The sequence below is a fragment of the Colossoma macropomum genome, unplaced genomic scaffold (assembly GCF_904425465.1).
Source record: "Colossoma macropomum unplaced genomic scaffold, Colossoma_macropomum, whole genome shotgun sequence".
Taxonomy (NCBI): Eukaryota; Metazoa; Chordata; class Actinopteri; order Characiformes; family Serrasalmidae; genus Colossoma; species Colossoma macropomum.
In genome coordinates, this window is record NW_023495171.1 from 1 (window position 1) to 8,090 (window position 8,090).

General features: G+C 35.5%; 1 long non-coding RNA gene across 1 annotated transcript; it reads right to left on the reverse strand.

The window, feature by feature from the left end:
• Positions 1-2,229: 2,229 nt before the first annotated feature.
• On the reverse strand, positions 2,230-7,847 carry LOC118801076. The gene is made up of 3 exons (XR_005006446.1): positions 7,698-7,847; positions 2,424-2,521; positions 2,230-2,315 (listed from the first exon to the last, which is right to left on the reverse strand). It is a non-coding gene; the product is annotated as an uncharacterized LOC118801076 (long non-coding RNA).
• Between the last annotated feature and the right edge of the window lie 243 nt (positions 7,848-8,090).

Here is an 8,090-nt window from a genome sequence, read left to right on the forward strand (position 1 = left end):
TCTGAGCTGCAGTTGTAAACACCAATGGCATTCATTAAACAGCACATCGACTGTTATTTGTTAAACATTACTGTCATTTGCTGAAATCAAACTTGGAGAGAACACAAGGTTACCTGATTGCTGCAGTTCACTCTCATGGTGTTTTATTTTCTTTTTTTGTGCATAGTAAGTGTACAGGGATACTCTGAGTGTCAGTGTTAGTGCTTGCCATAAAGTGAAAATGTATGATTAGAAGTGACCTGCCAGCTTTCTAGCCGCTTAATTAGCGCTGAGTGATTTTCCCTTGCTGTCTTCAATAAAAAAGCATTTGTCTTTAAAATGCTATTTTTCCCATGTCTTATTCTACACAGATGCCACACAATTCATGTGTGGTTCTGCTTTGTTGGAACCAAAACCTGTAGCCACACCGACAATTTACAGATAAGATTGGCAGCTCAGCACCTCTTTTTACCTGAATGTCCAGAACATATGGTTCCAAGTCAGAAGAAACAACATCAAAGTCGATCTTTGACCTTTGACTGAAATATTCAATTAATTAAGTTTAATTAATGTAAAAGTTGAATGTCATTCTGACTTTTCAGATTTTCAGGCAGAGGTTGAATTGCCACCTAACAGACATGTACCAGCCCTCACATATGAGTTTAATCAATAACATCAACAGTGTCCAAGCATAATTGCCAGTAACCGCCAGTCTCTCTGTGTAAAGCTTTGTGGGCCTTTTACAAGTAAAGCACAAACCAGGGACATACCTTCTTTCAGAGTAGATATCTCCACTACTGAAGTTCTGAGAGGGATCCACGGACCAGTCACTTTTCAAAGACACACAGCTGGACACTGGGGATTCTGCTCTTTTCACCCTGAGAACAGTTCATTTATAACAGAACAAATAGTAATTATAATCAGTTCCATAAATATTTGGCTATCAACAAAGTTGTTGTTATTTAGCTGTCTATAGTAATACGGGAGTTTAAGTGAAATAATGAATATGAGCTCAATATATATTTCATCCAAATTGGGTGAACCATATAAGAATTACAAACATTTTTTTACTTTTAATTACATCTAAGCAGATAACAGGTCTAGAGTTGACATCCAGTGCAGCATTTGCACATGGAATCTGTTGCTGTTCGATCTCAAAAGTCCAAAAGTGCTGTCAGATTAGAGTTTGCCAAGAGCATCTGACATACGTGAACGTCAGAATCTTCATGAGAACTGCATAAGTGGACTTAAGCAGAAATGTCTTCTTAAAAACAATTGAATGAGGCCCAATGATTGAGCCTAGTGTGAAAGCAACCCAAGACATTTTTAAAACAAATAAATGGAACACTTTTACAATGGCAAACCGATTACTTCACTTCAATCCAATCAACCATGAATTTTACTTACTGAAGGCAAAACTGAAGATGAAATGCACCAAGAATAAGCAGGAATTGAAGATGTAGTAGCTGCAGGAAAGGCCTGACAGAGCATCACCAAGGACGAAATACAGTATCTGGTAATGTCTATGGGTTCCAGACTTCAGGCAGTCATTGACTGCAAAGGATTTGCAACCAAGAAGGGGAGGGGATTGTTGTATAACATGGTTGTTATTCCTACACTATTCACCTGATTTGAATGTAAATACAAAATTAAGGCTGAACATTTAGCTGAACATCAGCACTTTGAGCTCATATTCATTATATAATTTTATCTGCGATATGCTGGGATGCTAGGATGAGATTAAAATAACAAAAACTTTGTTGACATCCAATATATTTGCACCTTACTGTGCTTTCTTTACTAAACATCTTGTTTCTTGTGTGAATTTTTGATTTTTAGTGACATTTGTTCTATTGAAATGAAAGATTAATCTCTCTTAAAAATTAGTACATTTTACATGATTCGTCAAAATAAACCTGGTCTCTTTTAGCATAGATTTAATAATGCTGCTATTAATTTTTAAGCCTCTGCATGAATTAGGACCATGCATTATGGACTGTCTGGCTGCATGTGCCACAGGTAATTCTCAAATCCAGCACTGCAGGCTTGCTTAATATATTGCTTCAAGTCAACAAGAAAATATGTGGTGAGGCAGCTTTTTATTTTTATGCACCAAGAGTCAGACATTAGACAGAGCCTAATGAGTGTCCAGTCCATGGGACTGATTAAGCTAATAGAGCAGTTATGCCAGTTACTGCCAGTATCTCTGTGTAAAATTCTTTGAGCCTGTTATGAGTGAAGTGCAGCCAGTCACTCACCTTCCACTGCTGAAGTTCTAAGAAGGATCCATGGACCAGTCACTTTTCATGGATACTGGAGATTCTGCTCTCTTCACCCTGAGGGTAGGTCTCAAAGCAATGAGTAATTATTTCATTCACAAAATGTTATTTTGTCAGGGACATAAGCATTCTTTTCATTTTCATTTTTTATGTAAGACTACTTACAGTGGTTCAGAAGTTCCTGCTCCACTACTTGAGCTGTGAGGCTCCATTATTTCTCCTCAAAGACACAGCTGAACACTGGACATGCTGCTGTCTGCTCTCTGTAAAAAGATCATGCCTATAAATATGCATGGGATGCTGAAGCATGCATTGTAGGCTAAGGAGCATTGTGTCATGGCAACATGAGACAATACTTAAAGAAAAGTAAAACTACAATGTTTTGAGTTAAAATAAAACAACAACTTAACAGTTTAGTTCTAGTTCTTTGAGTAATGGTTGGACTTTTGTTAAAAATTAACTTGAACTGTCCAGCACTAGAGAGGAGGAGGAGAAAACATGCTTGAGATCCACTGGCATCATCACATTCCCCACACATTCATTACTTATCATTAGTAACAAATGATTATGAAGCTTCTATTCATTAGGGCCTGTTATTATAAGTTGCAGAAATTAAAAGAGAAGTATCCATTAAAACAAATATGAACAAGTGTAATTCTGTGGTGTATTTTAGCAAATTTTTGAGCCAAACTCAAAAAACGCTAGCCAGTACATGCAAACACAGCTTTGAACAGTTGTACATGCATAAAGTCATGTTCATTAAAACACAAAAATGTTTTCTTAACTGCAGAAAATTTGTTTCAGTTTTTAAGTTCTTAACAAGTTCTTGATTTTCCCCACTGATTTTCAGACTTTGGGACACATTTTCTATAAAACAGCAGAATGGAATGGAATGGAATTTAACTGCTTACTATGTGCCATGAGGGACAGGGATGCAGTCTCACTTCTTGCTTTAAAATTAGGGGGCATGGCTAAAATAAGGCTCCACCTAAGCTGCTTATCCTTCTGTATCCTTCTTTGAGCCTTGTCATTTGAACATAGCCTAAGAAATATAGAATGCAAAGTGGGAGCACTAAAACTAGAGAATGTGAGGGCAGTGGAAGAGGATTGCTGTGTTGTTTACAGATAAAAAGTGTTCCAAGTGTTCAGGTCTATAATTGAAAGTATGTCCCTGATATCTCCATTTCATCAGAAACAACAAATGACATTCCACATGCAGGCACAAAACACCAGACCACATTCCACATGCAGGCACAAAACACCAGACCACATTCCATATGCGGGCACAAAACACCAGACCACATTCCACATGTAGGAGTGGTTGAGGACATTAATTCTGAGAATGAGAAAGAGAATGAAATATACTCTACTATATGATTAGCATGTTTAAAGCATAGTATTTGGTCACACTTTAAATTGTTTCTAATAACTGTGTAGTCACACATTATTAATAACAACAACAGTGTAACTATTGATGTATTCATTGTTTCAAATGGATTACAGTAGAACATCTTACGTAAATACACACATATAAACTTCTTATACCAGTTTTTACTCATGTAATTGCACAAATGTATCTTGATAGTAAGAGCATATTTTCTCTTATGTAATTACATGTGGAATATGGTAAGGGTAATTACATTTGTACAAACTGCAGTTTTTCCAACAAGTATTTCCTGAGTTTAACAGTTGGTGTGTAATTAGATACATTATGAAAGTACTAACAATGTATCTGCACAGGAAATGCTGACTTTCTTTACATTTAGATAGATGTAGTAGTATGCTGTGTTGTGACATTGTAACCAAAGCTCTGGCTGTACACCATTATGTAATGTGACAGTATTTACACAGCAACAGCAGATATATTTAAAAGTAACTGTTATGTAATTAATTAAAATATATTAATTAAAATACATTGTATTATTCTACCCCAAAAGCAATGTCTGGATTACCAGTCTAATTTCACTACATCTATATAACAGAATTTTCACAAGAACTTTCCACTTAGGTATAAATTTAATGTATAAATTTGTGTTTAATGTGTAATTTTTACATAATTACTGTGGAATATTTGTGTTACATAGTAACTTGATCGAATTTCACAGCACCTGCCATAATATTACCACATTACAGAACGGTTTACATATATGTAATTACATAACATAAAGTAATCTTTTTCAAGATATACTTGTGTACTTAAATGAATAATAACTGAAGTTGATATACATATATTTACATCTGTGTATCCATCTGTAATAGTCTATGCCTCATTTGTGAACTATAGTGATGTGAGGTCAATATTCTGGTCAGCAGTACTTTGAACAGCTGTTTAAGTCAGGTGTGGTAAGTAGTTTGATCTGCAGTGCTGCATGGTCAGTAGTTTAATCTGCAGTGGTGTGTGGTCAGTAGTTTAATCTGCAGTGCTGCATGGTCAGTAGTTTAATCTGCAGTGGTAAATGATCAAAAATCTGGTCAGCATTACTGTGGTCAGTAGTTTCAGTGATCTGCAGGGCTCTGTGATAACCAGAGTGTACTGCAGTGGTGTGAGGTCAGTAGTGTGATCTACAGTGGTGTATGATCAGCAATCTGGTCAGCAATACTGTGATCAATAATTTGATCTGCAGTGTGAATGCTCAATAATCTGGTCAGCATATGGTCATAGATAGTTTCAGTGATCTGTCACGTTGTGTGGTCAGTAATTTGATCAACAGTGCTGTTTGATCAGTAGTTTGATCAGTGGTGGTGTATGGTAAGTAATTTTATGAACAGTTCTGTGTGGTCAGTGTTGATGTGTTAATGAATATGTGATCAGTAGTCTGCTCAGTACTGCTGTATCATCAGTAGTTTCATGGGTGTACGATCTGTAGTGTAATCAGTAAACACCAGGCTGTGCAGACATTAAATGGCATACTGCTTTTTTCTGCATGCACACAATCACAAATATCTGCAGTCACCCAGGATAATGTGTAAAGTTTTGCAAACATTACATTTTCTGTTGGAAGCAAACAATTAAGAGCAAAAACCCTTGTTCTGTAGCTGCTAGACTACATGATAACAACGTTAGAGTTGGCTACCCACGAAGGTCACGTTAACTTAACAAACATCTAACAGAAAGAAATTGGAATTGACATATAATTGACATATTAATATATCTTCCAGTTAGGCATGCGCATTTTAGCAAATTCTTTTGAACAATAACCAACCATCATCAGCAAATAACCATTAGATGGCAAGTTTAAAATCAAGGAGGTGACCTCTTAAAATATTTTAGCCTAGCGAGTGCACTAAAGAAGTCTGGACCACTGAAAGATAGTGTCTAAGGAAAAGCTTTTATTTGAGCTGACACAGACCTAAAAACAGAAGAACATCACTTTTTTCTCCAAAAGGAAAAATTTGCCCTGGCTCTGCCTTTAAGCTTCTAGTGTTGAGATGCATCGCACAGACCCCAGCTGAGGGATTATAAAAAAGGACACCAATTTAGATAAAAAAAAACAAAACAATAATCATAGATTTATGGATTAAACACAGCCTTATTCTTTGATGCCATGATATCACCAAGGAATAATAACGTGCATTGAACATTCATACATTTAAAATATCTGTTTATTTCTGGACATTATGTGGTTTTAAAGAATCAGTCCTTTCTTGAAAATCTCCTGCTCAACTGAAGTGGATGCATGATCAAATTACAGTGGGCATAGTGCCCTAAACAGCATCACTAAAACAGGCTCAGCCTGATTCTCAGTAATGCTGCGGATAAGATAACATTTCCATAACATTTGCCCTACAGTCACATTCATACACAGAGACTACAGTGTGATCTTAATGGGCTAAAGTTTAATCAACACTACATAAAAAACACTGTTAACTGTTGAGATCACCCAAAACAGAATCTGTGGGAAACCAGCACAGCTCAGAAAGCGTCTCTTTAGTTTGACATGGTAAAATCAACCCTAAGTGCTTCATGGTCAAGGCTCTCTGATTCCAGAAATCTGACCTGATCTGACCTCTGATCTAAAGAAGCCCAGACTATGCATTCTTGAGGTTACACAAAATATAGATGTGCAACTGTCAATGTGTCATTAGCTTTGGACAACTTTGCCATGAACTGTCATGATACATTTTTTTCTGCAGTTTATAGAACATATAAAATGTCATTAGGCACACTCTGAAACATAGCCAAAAAAGTTCAGAAAAGTTTCTCAGAAAAGAAAAAGGAAAATAATATTTACTTTTCAGAACATTTCACAATTTTAAATACATTTATTACTGCAGTTCAAATATATATTCAGTACATTGCAATAACATTAATAGTTAGCTCAAATACAGACAGTCACTTTTTTTTAAACTGACAATAATTGCTTTATTTAAAAGCCTTTGCTGATTTAATGTCTTGTAGATTAGGCAACAAATTTAGACTTTACATGGATATCTTCAAGCGAGAAAATTACATGAATGATGTTAATTAATAGCAAACTTTTTTTTAGCAAAAAGATTTTTTTACATTCTCAGTTTGTAGCTGTTATTTTATAGAATAAATGGTCCTTTTCTGTAATTTCGTCTGTACTTTGCTATATTAAAACAATGGAAAATTTCCAGCATTTTAACTATGAAAATACTTTTTAGACTTTTGTTTTTTTTCATAGTTCATCTGAGGGAAATTTAAAACTTTACAGTACATTGGCATTTTATGGCTACTGTAGTGAGGGGTTAAACCCTACCAACATTTATTGTTTTTTTCAAATTTTAATTGTGAACAATATATAATGAATAAATTGGGTTCACTGTACATTAAATGACACTTCAATTCTTCCTTTTTTGACTGTAACCACAACAAGCTTTTTTACTGTAAATCACAAGCCGCAACTAACATCTAAGGCTCTACAAGCTTCTTCTGCACTAACTAATGTCAGTGTCCATGACTCCTCCATCAGCCAAACAGGTTGTATTTGAAGTTACATCGATTCCCTCTCCAGGAAAAGCATTGTTCCCTTTTTAAAGTTTTCTAAAGAGCCAGAAGACTACTGAAAGATTATAATATAGACTGATAATGCAAAAGTTTATGGATTAAATGAGAAACATGTTTGGTGGAAACCAAAAACTGCATTCCAGCATAAGAACCTCATTCCAACTGTGAAACATCATGTTTTGGGACTTTTTTCATGGAGTTCAGGCAAAAAAGCTCACCAACATTACTGAGTTGAAGAAGTTATGAAGGGACAAATGTGACAATCTAAAAGAAATGTTTAGTCGAGGCTATTGTTGATTAAGGGTCTCAAACAAGTAGCAGAGCTTCACCTACAAAGACAATTAATGTTGGACACTTTTGTTCAATAAATGCATGAAAAAATTATACTGAAGGAGAGACTTATTGTCAGAGATGAATATAGGACACTAAAGTAAAATCGATAAATAAAAATAAATCGGTAGCCAAGTTACCTTTACTGGGTTCCGTCCATATGTCTTCAGTAGAAGTTCAGATCCATCTTCATCAGTGTAATTTACAAAGCTACAAGAGAATACATTACTTAAGACACACACTTACTTAAGCTCCATTTAAATCCAGTAGACCACTATGTTACACACCTATTAACACAGTCTCTCAGTCCAGACTGAATGATAACATTACTGAACTTTCTTTTTCGTTTAGAAACAGAAAACCAGTTGGACCACACTTTAGTCACATAACAACGCGTGTTCATCTCGGGTAGATCAACCTGCAGGACGTAGTGCTGGTATCTCTGTGTGTTTGTGTATGAATCATGTGTGTACGCAGTGTTTAATAAGGAGGCCATAAACATCACAATCACACAAAAAAAACATCTTTCCATT